This window comes from Thermobia domestica, chromosome 5 (assembly GCF_964235325.1).
Source record: "Thermobia domestica chromosome 5, izTheDome1.hap1.1, whole genome shotgun sequence".
Taxonomy (NCBI): domain Eukaryota; kingdom Metazoa; phylum Arthropoda; class Insecta; order Zygentoma; family Lepismatidae; genus Thermobia; species Thermobia domestica.
The window spans coordinates 229,066,684-229,081,803 of record NC_137458.1 but is presented as its reverse complement, the minus strand read 5'-3'; positions in this window follow the sequence as shown (position 1 = coordinate 229,081,803).

Genomic DNA, 15,120 nt, shown 5'->3' with positions numbered 1-15,120 from the left:
TTGGACTAACTCCCGTTCATGGCTTTTGTGTTTCTTAACTTCTACAAGTCGTTGGAAACTTCATTTTCTGTTAACAATGTTCTTGGTGTAACAGGAAACAGCTCATATGAAGGCGCACCTGTAAAATTACCTTATTTCCACTAGAATTCTACATTTTTGCATAGTTCAATACATTTGTATGCAATTTGCTTTCACATTTTGTTATACATTAATGTTGGTTGTATGAATTGTTTAGTTTATTAATCTGCGCTGGTTTATGTCCATTCTAAGTCTTCATTACAAGACATAAAGGATAAGCCCAATTAAACTTAGTGCAAATTCACATATAAGTCCCAACCTCCCAAAATCTGTGAAAGAAATTTATTATATTGGCATTATATATTGGTTTATTATATTGGTATTATTATAATGTATTAGCAGTGTATTAAGTGAATCCCAAAGTAAAGTCCGGGTAGGAAAATTTTTGTCCACGAGCTTCCACGTCGAAAATGGCCTGAAACAAGGAGATGCGTTGTCGCCATTATTATTTAACTTTGTGCTGGAATACGCCATAAGGAAAATCAAAGATAGCAACCAGGGCCTAGAGTTGAACGGAATTCACCAGGTTATGGCATATGCTGATGATGTAAATTTAATAGGGGATGATAGGAGAACAGTAGAAATAAATGCAGAGATATTATTAAACGCTTGCAGGGACATGGGTTTAGAAGTAAATGCAGAGAAAACTAAATACATGGAAGTGCGTCGGGACCGTAATACGGCAAATTGTGGAGGAGTTAAAATACTAAATAATGCTTTTGATAAAGTGGATAGTTTCAAATATTTAGGATCAATATTAACAGACGAAAATCATATTCACGAAGAAATTAAATGTCGACTAAAAGCAGGGAATTCGTGTTACTATTCGGTTCAAAATCTCTTGTCGTCGCGAATTCTGTCGAGGAATTTGAAGCTTAAAATATATAAAACGATAATCATGCCTGTTGTTCTGTATGGTTGTGAAGCATGGTCGCTTACTCTGAGAGAAGAACATAGACTGAAAGTATTTGAGAACAGGATCCTGAGAAGAATATTCGGACCCAAGAGGAACGAGAATGGGGAATGGCGGAAGCTTCATAACGAGGAACTACATAGTTTATACGGTTTACCCAACATTGTTAGGGTCGTCAAGTCTAGGAGGCTTAGGTGGGCAGGTCATGTAGCTAGAATGGAAGAAAGTAGAAACGTTTTCAAAGTCTTGACTGGTAGACCCATAGGAAAACGACCATTAGGAAGACCTAGGCGCAGATGGGAGGACAATATTAAGATGGATCTCGCAGAGATAGGAATACAAAGTAGAAACTGGATGCAATTAGCTAAGGATAGAAGTCAGTGGAGAGCTTTTGTGAACGCGGCACTGAACCTCCGGGTTCCATAGGCCATAGAGTTAGTTAGTTAGTTTTTTTTATTAGCAGTGTATAATTTAAGGAATATATTGTCCAAGCTTAATATATGAAAAATAAATTTCAAAATTAATAATAATTTTTATATTTGAAATTTTTGTGATGTTTTCAAAACTTCAAATTGCTTTTACTCATAACTAATACTTTGAAATTTAACTGTTTTTGCACCTCCATTCAAACTCTTTGATAATGCAATAAAGTATACAGGTATATAGTTATATTTTCTTGTTTCATACCTTGTACATTTTAAAATTGAGACTTGTATTCGGCAGTGACTTGATTGGCTTTCCGTTTGTAAAGAAAGCTCCTGTCAGTAAATAGATAGATCATTTTTATTAAAGTTACGGAAATTATTAGGCTTTCGTGTTTTTTTCACTCAACTATTTTATAGTTAATGTTATCTTTTCCATACCGGTTGTAGGATCTTCTTCATTAAAATCGTTATTAAGAATTGCTTCCAATTTCATTTGTTAAGTCTTTATCTTGGAAATCAAACAACTCTTGAATGTCATTCGATTCCAACTGTTTCAAGCCAGAATATATTCGACCACTGTTGGTACAATTTGCATGGAATCACATTATTTTTCATAACCAAAGTGATATTTACAGCATTCTGTTTATGTGGATTGCTTCAACGTCTGTTATGACTTGTTTATGCGAACACTGCATTTCGGTATGCCACATTTTTTCAGTATATCATAATAGCAATAGTTTGATCACTTTCCGCATGTCAAGCATGCATTTAAAGATTTTCCTTCCCTAATATAATTTAAAGATCTAGATTCTTTGTTATTTCATGAATTTTAGTAATGATATAGTGTTTAGTAGTAAAAACTATGGTGCATTTCTTCAAGATTACGGTAAGAGCTGGTGCATTATCCAAAGCTGGAACCAATTTGAAATATAAATTAATTTTTTCTTTAAAAACATTTCAATGTCGGAAATCAAACAATTTGTTAAAAATATCCTTGAAGTAGTGGCGTAACTAAAGGTTTGGGGCCCCCCCGCAGACAGCGTGCAGTAGGGCCCCCTTCCCTATGTCCCACTTCAAGAGTTGGTGGTCCCTTGATGGCTTGGGCCCCCAGCAATGCGGGGTCTGCGAGGCTCTTATTTACGCCCTTGCCTTGAAGATGATAGCAGTGACCCATGCCCTATTGTTCGTGCTTCAAACCACTGGTAAATTGTTCCTGTGTCCACTTTTAAAGTTGTAAGATTTTATAATCTCTACAGCGAACGTGGCTCAATTAAAATATCTATTGATGTATCAGGATAAAACAGTAACATAATGTCATATTTTCCTACCTTAAATACAAGTTCAAATGTTTCAAATTTTGATATGAAACTTCTATTTGGCATTTTAAAAAGAACAAATCTGTTTTATACGCAATAAAGATTTGTTTAGCTTGTGATGCACTTTCAGAAAGTGTCTTCAAAAATTCACCAGGATGTCCTATTGCTACTCCAAGTGTAGAGACGCAGCTTCTCCGACAATTTACAGTCTTCAATAAGTAGTCTGAATGCAGCTTTCATTTTCTCAGTTGTTGGATCACGCACGGGTTTTGCTGATAACGGAATCAAAGCTAAACATTTCTGATCTTGTCTTCATATTTTCTGTAACTTCGAAAGGTTGATTTGTTGATATTAAAAGAACGCTACAGGTATACGAATATAAATGTCTTATCAAGCGAGAATTTCCATTATAATTTTAGAGCTACAAAGCATTTTCTTCCTGGTGCGAACTAGCGAACGAAGCGGTCTTTGTATTTGCAAACACACGAAGGAGACGTTAAGTCAAACAACAATACGTTTAATAACGTAATAAATCGTAAGTAGACCGGAAGCAACGAATCGCGAAACCGTGAATAAAGAGCTATGTGTATACCTAAAATTTTCTAGGTTTTATGCAGAAATACTCTGTGTATTGCAGTTGTCTTTGCTTTAGTGACTAGTCATCAATCGCTGGTGGCACGTATCCTATTTATGTTTTACATAACTCAGCCAAGAAAACTAACGATAAGGTAACAGAGAGTAAGATTGTATAAATAAAATTCTATTATATAGTAACAAAGTATTATTATTCTAAAATGTAATGTTAAGTCCTTAAATAAAATTGTAGTCAGTAGCTTGCATTTGTTACCACCTGTTTAAGGAAGTATTTTAATGTTGATTTCGTCAAGTAAAAAAAATTGCGTGATGGTAGTCTTTCGCTTGAGGCAGTTTGCTACTCTCTCCAACTCTTTGAAAAGCTACTAATAATGAGGAGACAGAAATTGTATCACTATATTACTTTTGTTTTAAATTGGTGGACCTATATACACTGAAGTTGGTCCTTTTTTGATTACTACACAAAATAAAATATGGCATACACTTGAATAAATTACAGAAATTGCATCCGTAGAGATATGAGTAAAACTTCCGTTATAATCGCATGTTTCTTTCGCAGCATTTGACATGAGGGCAAAAACTTTGACATATATAGGTTTTGCTGCTTCAGGGAATACAAATATGTCATTGTAGATTAATTCGGTGCAGACAACGCACGCGAAAAGGTTTGTAGATAGAGGAAAATGTAGATGTTGTTGCTTTTTTCCTTTGAAGCGCTTGAGGCACACGTAGAACAGTTTTGTTTCAGGGATCATATTTTGTTATGAAATACGAACATGCCATTCATTTGATATTTATTTAGTATGGAAAATGTAAACGGAGAACCCACATAGCAAGAGGAAGTTCGAAACATTTTTTCACGAGAAAATGACTGTGTTATTGCTAGTATCTAATAAAACATAATATAAAATCAATTACTATGCTTTCGCTCAGTATTTTAAGAGTATACAGACAGTTAATACTCTAAGTATATTTTAAGTCTGATAATTTCTATATTCTTAAGTTTTAGAACAGTGAAACTTCGGTTATCCAAATTAATGAGTTTTGGACGTAATACACATGTAGAAAAATCGGGATAATTTGGAAAAATCATTTTAAAAATTTAAAAAATAGTATGTTGTGTTATAACAAATTCTCTAAAATCACGTATGTTGAAAATAAGATTACATTACTTCAAAAACTTTTAACGCAAAAATAATACAACTAATGTAAATTATGACTTGTTTAAATAGAAATTTCGAAGAAGTTATATTTATACGAACAAATACATACATTTTGCTTTTCAATAAGGTTTTCAAAGGAGTACTTTTCTTGTATCGATCCGGAAGTTTGTATTGGATATCGGATCCGGATAATTGGATTTGGATAATGTAAGTTCACTGTGTGTTGAACCTATTTTACCTCTTGCAAATTCCTTTAACAACTAGGAGAAACCAACCCTTATTAACATAATATTCATTATATACTTTTACGAAAATAAGAAACCATTTAATGTATTACCAATATTTAATTTTGTAAATAAGATATTTAAAAAAGTAAGTTGAATTTTTATAGTACGTAGAGAAAGTCTGTTACAAAGATCCACATAAGCAGGTTTTATAGCGCGGATTGTCAGTGAGAATCTTTGGCGGGGACATTTTTTTAAATATTGGTGGGGAAATTTTTGATTGAAAACGCTACAATCAAATTAGAATATGTAAAACCTGGGAAAGAGTATGGTAAATTTTGGTAAGAGAATGGTAAATTTTGGTAAGAGAATGGTAAATTTAGGGAACAAAATTACAAATTTGGGAGAGGAATGGTACACTTGGGAAACAGAATGGTAAATTAGGGGAGAGGAATGGTAAATTTGGGGAACAGAATGGTAAATTTTGGTAAGTGATATGTAAAGTTTGGAACAGAATACTAATTTGAGGAGCAGAATGGTACATTTGGGGAGGGGAATACTAAATTTGGGGAACAGAATGGTAATTTTGGTAGGAGATCGGTAAAGTTTGGAACACAATAGTAAATTTGGGCAGCAGAATGGTACATTTGGAGAATGGAATAAAAAATTTAGGGAACAGAATGATAAATTTGGTAGAAGATCGGTACATTTTGGAAAAGAATGGTAAATTTGGGGAAGAGAATGGTACATTTGGGAAACAGAATGGTAACCTTTGGGTAGCAGAATAGTACATTTGAAAGTAAAAGTATAATTTTGAAAATCGAATGGTAAATTTGGAGAGGAGAATTTTCAATTTGGGAAGAATTTTAATTTTGGGGATTTGAAAAGTAAATTTGGGAAATTGAGCCGAAAAATTTGAAGAATGGACTCTCTTGAGCTAATAGTTGAAGTAAGACTACTTATAAAATAGAAATGATTCCTTTCAGCAACTATAATCCGTATCAAACTGTTGGGAAGGCTGCGAATAAGACGGTTTTTAAACTCAGAGGAATGTAATCCAAAGAAGTTATCAACTGCGTGTGCCATCTTGTCAAGATTGTGGAACCTTTGTTCCAGCAGATTATCTAGTAAATTGGAGAAATTATAATTCGATTTGCAGTTTTCAAAGAATTTGAATGATTTATTAGCGATTTCCAATCTAATAAGATGATAGACACGTGACCTTATATCGTCGTAGTTTTGATTGTCCTGAAATAAAAAAAACATCGCTTTATTTCACATCACAGACTACAAGGCTTTGTCGTAAGTACAAAGTTCATAGATCGACTAGCCAGGTGGCAGTTCCTCAGATCTTTTAAGCAAAAGCAGTAGCTGCACTTTTTTAGTCCAGAATTAGTTTATGTGACTTCAACTGATGATAGTACCAGGAATATCATGAAACGTGCACTTGAAATCAGCGTATGCCTTCTGTCTAGAAACGATGCTTTCCCCTAAAGAAGAGAACAAACAAACATGTACATATTTATCCGTGTTTGCCTCTGATCTCTTGTCAATTTGCTGTAACTACCATCTCATTTTGTACTTTCTCCAGATGTTGAAGTGAGACGTGGACACACGGTTTCAGTCATTATTATCCTCAGTAGCCACCTTGAATACCTCGATGGCTGTTTCTTATGAATGCCCCGCACCCGGTGTGATCTGCATGGAGGAATTCATTCCCATTGTTAAATTTGTAGAATCATCGTTGTATTGACCGATCACTTATCATATCCGTAACGAATGTGTGGTATATTTTTCTTACCTTTTTCCTGTGTTTCTTCACTCTTAAAACCTATCAAGCATACAAGCTCTTATGGTGCTTGTGCAGTTCCTATGTTTGGTATATCTTCACTCAAGTTTCGGATAGCGTTGACTAAAATTACCAGAAGGCTACAAGAGGAAGATTTCATTAACACGTTGTTTTTACTTTACCTTTCCTCTTTTGTTCGAAATAAAAGCATAGGGAGTGTACATGGACATCAGACACAACTTTTGGGTGTGTGCCATTTCTTGCTATAGTTAAGCCGGTTTTGATGTATGGTTGTGGATAATGAAAGCTTTCTCTTAGGGAAGAACGCAGACTGAAAGTATTTAAGGACAACGGTGCCGACTTTCGAAAATTTATGTGGGTGCATATCAATGGCGGGACATGTTAGTCTATATGCTTTCATGGAAGTGTCAATGTTTGATTGATTTATTTCTACTTAAAATATTATAAGAACACTGTCAAAAAGGCTTGTGCAGTCATAAAGTAAAATATTCCACTACTATAAGGATACGTTGGGGCTGCCCTTGCTCAGTCGGTAACACGGCTGACTTAAATGCAAGAGAAAAGAGTTCAACACGATTTCAAGATTATTTCTGTGGGTGTCGGATCCCCGGAGCGCCCAAGTAGCCGGGGCGCATGTTTGCGGATTCGAAGCCTGATGCGAATACTCAGATGGAAGGTCAATGATCGCAAATCGTGAATAGTGGATACTTTATTACAAGGAAATGTTTAATTTACTCAACATTGTCACAGTTTACTCAACATTGTTAAAATCATTGTGTCTAGAAAGCTTAAATGTCCAGGTGATGTAGGCAGAATGGAAGAAAGTAGTACGTTTCTATAGTTTAGCTGGAAAATCAATTCGAAAAAGATAATTAGGAAGTCCTAGGCGCAGAAAGAAGGAAAATATTACCATACCTCGCAGAAATAAAAATACAAACTAGAAAGTGAATCAACAACTCATTGAAGATCTTCAAGATATGTGGTATAGAATATTTGGGTTCCATGCCATATAAAGTTAGTTAATTATTATTTGAGGTATATTCGTTTTTGTTATCTGAGCTAATATGACAGAATTCCCTGCAACAATATTATAACATTATCCATAGTAACTTAAAAAGAGAACGTTAACAGTTAATGCCTGTTGTTCTGTATGGTTGCGAAACATGATTGCTTACTCTGAGGTAAGAACGTGGACAAAGTTTTGAGAACAAGATACAGAGACGATTTGACCCAAAATGAATGGCAATAGGGAATAGTGGAAACTTCACAACTAGGAACTACATAGTTTATAGCGTTTACCAAACATTTTTAGGGTCATCAAATCTAGGAGGCTCAGGCAGGTAGGTTATGTAGCAAGAATGGAAGAAAGTAGAAATGCTTTGATAGTTTTAACTGGAAGTCAAATCGGAAATCGACTTTAAGGAAACCCAGGCGCAAATAGAAGGAAAATATTAAGATGGATCTCGTAGAAATAGGAATAAAAAGTAGAATGTGGATCCAATTGACTAAGGATAGAAGTAAATGGAGAGCTTTTGTGAACGCTGCATTGAACTTCCGGGTTCCAAACGCCACAGAGTTGGTGACTTTATTTCTACAAAGAATAAAGATCAGATACGTAACTGCATATGTGAACGGTATTTCCACCTTGAGTAGGTAGGTATTTTGGCATATTTAGTGCTGGAAAAAGAATAGTTCATTTTTTTGGATAGTTAATCACTAAATGCCTCTTGCATTAAATGGTGAATTAAGTAAATAATTGTTTGTACTATATTTATGTACTACATTAGTAACACTGCTGGTTTTGAGTGCAACAATATGTTACAGTATTTTGTTATAGTTTATGTCATGCAATTACTGTGAAAAAAATGGAAAGTTTATAAATAGACTTACATATTTTAAATAGACTTAAATGTATTTACATATCTGGCAACCTAAATAAAACAGCGACCTCTACAAACAAACAAGGAACAATTTCTTTGCGGTCCAAAGTTTATGTTTTTATTGTATGTTGCTAGTTTCATTTCACCTTTTCTGTTGTATTGTTTTCGCTTTACAGTTAAGTATTACTTTCTTCTTTTTTTGTGCTATGAGGTATTTCATGAAAGAAAAGGTCCTTATTATTGAACATTATTTTCGTACATATTCATATACCAGCATCAGAACAGAATTTCACAAAACACTTCCGAGAGCAAGTTTCCGGGGTAGGTTAAAAATATGGTAACTAGTTTCAAAATGTCCTGTGCATGAAAAATGACACAAGTAACAACCACAGGTTTTTTAGAAAATGTACTGCAGAACATTGTGCATCGTATATCATCATATTCCCCTAGCGTGTCGGTTCGAAAGTTTCCGACAGAATAAAATTTAACAAGAACTACCACCCACAGGGTTTTAAAAGTTTTGTACCTTCACGCATATAAGGCAAAAGCTGTTTATGAACTGAAAGTAATAGACAAAGATTCACTAATCAAATATTACCGTTGGTATAATTCGCTTTTATAGGTACCAAGGAATCAACTGAACATAATCATTCTTGTGATAAATCTTCATAATCTTTCATTTAAATATTTACTTGTAGAATTAGAATTCACAATACTAGTCTTCTCACAATCCCCATATGTAACATGAAGAGTAGTATCATCTCCACAAGATAGATATTTGGTGCACAATGTCAAGTTGATGGTACCATAGGGCCAAGTAATCATCTGATCAAATGATTTATTTCTCTTCTGGAGCAGGACGAACATGATTTTTAATCAACAAAGATTGAGTAGCATGTAAATATGTTCAATGAAACATTAGATATGTTGAACAGTGTTTTGGTGTGGCCCTGTCTCTCCCCTGGAATGATACACCCAAACTTTTTTCTATTGGTTTGCTTAACCCTTTCCCCTCGAATTTGTTTTGACACAGCAAACTATACTGCTCGGATTTATTTTGAGATAATTTTAGTGATTTCTGCTTACTACCATTTCAATACAAATAAACAACCACATTACAGAAAATACCTTTGTTTTATTTTAAAATACATAAGAAATTAAGCATAAACTGCCCTCTTGCATATCTGTTACCTATATTTGCGCTGTGTGTGATATTTTTAGAAACATTCACCTGGATGCAATCCAGGTTTTCTGGAGCACGTATTACAAAAATACACAGTTTCTCTCCTCTCACCTTTCACTTTTCTATCACTGCATACTGCACAGTCTTTGGAATTGCTCTATGGATTGGAATATATAAAATGTTTTGCATCATTCAGTCTATCTTCCGTATCTGTAGACGACGGCCTCTCTCGCTTGCGTTGTGTATTTTGGACATTGCCTACCAGCTGACTGATCAACTTTTTTTTCTGTAGTCAATATGGGAAACTCTTGGATTTTGATTCATTTGTCTCTGCGTGTTGAAAAATAAGAAACTATTCATAATTGCTACCTCTAATAGCCAGAAAAATATTTTTTTCTACTATTTCACCGATTTACGCAAAAAAACTGGCAACAGTTGTCGACTAAGGAACAGCCGAGTAAGGAGTTGAATAGACGGCCAAAAGATGGCAGAAGTTGTCGACTGAATCATACAAGCAAGGCTCTGTCGACATGCGAGTAATTAAAGCGTCAAAATTAGTGCGGGGTAGCCCCGACATACAAGCTGAAAGGAAAATTTCGAATGTCGGGGCTCTCGCCGCATTCGAGGGGAAAGGTTTAAAACAAAAATTACTAAGATAATCTGTGAACTATACAGCACCTGCAAATTAACATTCACACAGTAACTGAGAGCGTTAACTTCTTAACTACTCATGTAGTTGGTTGCCAACATGATAAAATGAGTGAATCTGAGTTTAGATTAAAACAGCGGGAATTATTAAACATCTACTGTAAAGTTGTAATTTCCTTTTTCTTTCACGTTGCATAGTTGTAAGTATCATTATTGTGAAAGTCGATAAAGATAGCAAGCTTCGGATTGAACATTGAACTCTTAGGTATTGAATATAGTAAATGGACTTTTTAATTGTAGAATCCACTTCAGAAAAACACAGGTAGTATTTGAATAAAGAAACCAGAAAAAGTAAAAAGCAAAAATTTTCGCTTTTAAAAGCAAGAAAATCCAGATCTGGTTAGACACAGGTTCTACTCGAAAACAGACTCTTTGTTCCACAGCTTTGCATGCTGGGAACTTATGAGTTTGGTTCACCTCGTCTTGTTTTCGTTTGCTTTTTGTAACACTCAATTTTTTTTTTCTTCACGAGCGGCAACGCACAATGTTCACCATTTTCTTTGCTGAATTCATAACGGGACTAAACAACAGGAAATGCATGTTAGCAAGTACATGCAAGATCCAACAACTTATAAGCCATCACACCATAGGCATCGCATCCTAAAAACATTGGGGTGCCAACGCGTTAAATTTGAAAATGCGCTGTAAACTGCATATTGGAAATCTGAGAGAACCGGACTATCGATGGTCAGATTTTTTAATACGAACCGATACCTTGCAGTGGTGATTGGTTGAGAACTAAAGTAATAGTTTTTAGTGGAAAATTACCAATGAACACTAACTGAATATTTTAATGTGTGTGAATAACAGCTTGTGTATTATTTTGATTATTATTAAGATTTGGCAGAACAATACTAAGGTGTCTAGTCGTGAGACGATATTTCCAAGATTAGCTGTATTTAGCTAGTTATGTAAATCCACTTTTTGTTTGTAGTTCTGACCATTATTACGGTTTGAAGAAGTGTGAAATAGGAAAAAAATAATGTATTCTAGAACCGTGTAAATTCCGAAATTTTAGGTAATATGATTCAACTATTAATGCACGTATACATACATCACAAAACGTCGCTTTTCTCAAAACTTTAGATTTGTTGTTATCATGCCGGAACAGACAGATACAACAGAATTATTTTACAACCAAGATTTTGAAAATTAAAATAAATCAATTTAGTAAGTAGACACAAAAGTATCTCTTATATCTTCGAATGAATGAATAGCGGGATTAATGGAGACATCAGACTATGTGGGCTCGCATTGTTAAACCATTTCTACATGTATATTTCTTTCATACTCTAGGAGAATGAACTAGAACATATTGGATCCTATACCGATATTTTTAAATCATTCTCGACCCTATTCAAAGGAGCTAAATACACGGTTCTGATTGATTGATGTTATCCGCTTCTCGCCACGTCGCATACATATAGCAGAAATCAAACGCCAGATGCAGTCGGCACTGGTAGCCCAGCAAGCTAACAAACGGACTAGTAATGAAAATGTGCTTTTGGCGTAGGTTCAAACCCAGGCCGAGGGAAGTATTTTAAATTTTTCATTAAAATAAGATGAAAATAATACTCTTTTTCCCATAATAATATAATATATATACATAAATAATGCATAAATTGTTTTTTTTCGACCATCTACCTAGAGATTTCTGACAGCCCTTATAAATGAAATATTAGCTGAGCGAGCGTCAGTGAGCGAAGGGAGTTAAAAGCCCCGCAGGGCTCGTTTTGTTCCACCTTGGTCTCCATGATAATACGTCACACTCAGGTGGTGTAATTTCGATGTAAATGTTACCTCACCTGCTTCCTTGTGACCAACTTTAATATGTTGGCTAGAGCAGCAAGCAAAAAAAGCGTCCCATACAGTCATTTTTAGTATTATCTTAAGAGTAATGCTAATTTCCGTTTTTAGAAACAGGTTGGTGAAGTTAACAAAGATTTATATCGAAAAAGATCAGAAGGACTTTTCGCAGTTACTTAAGTAAATTAGCAGAAAACAAGGAAAAAAGAGATCTCTTCTCCTCTATATTGATTTTTCCTCATGTGTTACAATGCAATTAGCATCATGCAATCATCAAACTACTAACATAACACAAAAATGGACTCTGCAGAGAGCCCATAGCGCTCATTTTTCAGCCAATATGTATTTGTTTCCTTATCTATATCAGTTTATGTTGAAATATTTTTATTTACCTATTTATTTATTTTAGCCAAAGCAAACAACACAAATAATTAGATTGAAGCAAAACTAACAATTTGAAAACTATGACGTTCCCACTAATCAATTTTATAACACAAACTTATGTATCAAAAATAAATTACTTACTTGTTTCACGCTATTGAATTGTTACATGCAACATTACGTCGTTTTTGGTTTCTACATCCTTACGTCAAAACTTCTCACACAAACACACTTTAAGTTATAAACCATATCAATATTCTACCACCAAAGTAAAATGTTGAACTCTTGGTACTTAAAAGGTTGTAATACACTTTCAATGGATGTGCAGACGCTTTTAATTATGTATAACATTATGTTTGCTTTCTTATACACTGCCATTGCGAATTCAAATCTAATGTAATTTTTTAATATAATGTTATTGTTTAATTCAATTGTCCTTTTCGCGAGGAGACTTTTGACGAGCGTGTTCACAGAAGATAATAACGGTCTTTACAGTATGGAGAAGGATTAATGAGCTGTGATAAAATGTAACTGTCTGTAAGTTTATTGCTTTTGGTTATCAGTGATCTTTAATATACTAACGATATACAATATGTATTATATTAGCATCGCTGACAAATATGAACGCTTAATGTTTTAATATGTCTGTTGTCCTCTTATCGTAATCCAAAGTGGTGGCTACTAAGTTACGAATGAAATAAATCAACAATATTACAATCTTAGATTTGTTGGAAATCATACGTAAATATTCTTCGAAATTTTGTAACCATTTGACCTTTAGGATATATTTTATTTTTCCTCAGTATTTGATACTTCTTGTCAAATAACGCTGTATGGCAAATTTCAATGAATTCAAGTAAAAATGAGAAAACTCGTAATACGTTCCGGAACTTCGGCAGTGTTCCGCTCAGAGTAAGGAGGTCCGCAGGGATTTATTTTGGGTGAAATTCCAAATTCATTATGAGAATAAATAGTATTAGACTAAATTTACAGAAAAGTCAGAAATTTCAAGATGGGTGGCCGTATCCCAGGATCTATTCCTGACTCAGAAACATGTTTCCCAACTAAGGCATCACTTAAGCAATGGTGGAACGAGCCTTTCACTATATGTCAATCACATTCCATGCAGAACCTGATTCTTAAATACGCCATACAGCGTTATTCGGTGGGATGCTACATTTAATTCTACTTCAATTTCAGTAGGTAGTAATCTGGTATCTCCAACTTTAAAATTGCCTCGAGTTTTCAAATATGATCAGCAATTAGGTCTAACTTGTCGTTTTTCCCAAGCTTTCACGTTAAGAATATGTAAATATTTCCCCTATATGTATATGCAACACGTAACTCTTAAATGCTTCTGAGTTCAGTTATTATCATTTCATATAAAGCAACATACAATGAACAATTTATCATCTGTCCAGATTTTTTTTTCTCAGATTTACTGCGTTTAGTTTTCCACATGACCCCCTGCTATAGGTAGTCCAGCGTTTAACTAATGCCTGGAAGGCATTGGTATTGGGAAATTTGTCAGTACATCTAAACCATTCTAGAACAGCCTTCTTCATTCCGCCACCCCTATGGAAATGTTGACCTCAGAGGAATTCTTTTAGAAGTCCAAACAAATGACTGTCTTTCAACCATTTAGTGGTCCTTCAATTTAGTGCAAACCTCAACTCTTTTATGTCGGTCAAAAGTGCAAAGCTGTTTTGAAAGAAGAATAGTATATTCACTGTTAGGAACAACAAATCATCATGAATTATTGTGCTCAATATTCGTAACGAAAGATTACTCGTACACATCTCTTAGGAATTTTACTCTATGACATTATACCAGGATTGTCATACAATAAAATTCTGTCTCACTCATCACCAGAATTCCAATTGTTTTATGCCCTTCTTCACTAAAAGCTTCATCACCACACATACACTGTTCCGTATAGGCCTACACATTCACACTGTTACCACCATCTTGAATAGCAGACTAACACCCGAAATGAGTGCTGCCTGCCAGAAAGAGCACACAGTTACCAGTTCACACTGCATGCACTACTTCCATCCTTGGACTAGATTTTAAACATGTATAAATTGCAGGGTTGACTTAAATGCCTTCGTATTTACTTCTTTTATTAAGAGTTTAAAAAAAATGAATGATTCATGTGAACAAATTTGTAATTATTCGCATCGAGTAAATTTCCAATTATTCTGATTTACCTGATTGATGTAAGCAAATAAACTATTGTAGTGACGCAGCCCGTCTGTTCAAATCCCCCTCCCAATCCTAGTATTATGATATTGAAAATAGCTTCTATTTACATTATATCCTACTTCTGACACCGATGTTATGACGTTTCCTTTATAATTTACTAGCAGCGTTCACCCCGCTTCGCTGCGGTCACCCCGGAACGCAATAAACTTTGTTACTTAGATAATTTTTACTTTTTCGCTTTCAAGTGATATGATAAAAACCATAGAAGATTGCAGTAAATGTTAACATTATATCGCCTGTCATTTATGTTAACCCGCCCCGCTTCGCTGCGGTCACCCCGGAAGTTTTCGCTTTCAAGTGATATGATAAAAAACATAGTAGATTGCAGTAAATGTTAACATTATATCGCCTGTCATTTATGTTAACCCGCCGAG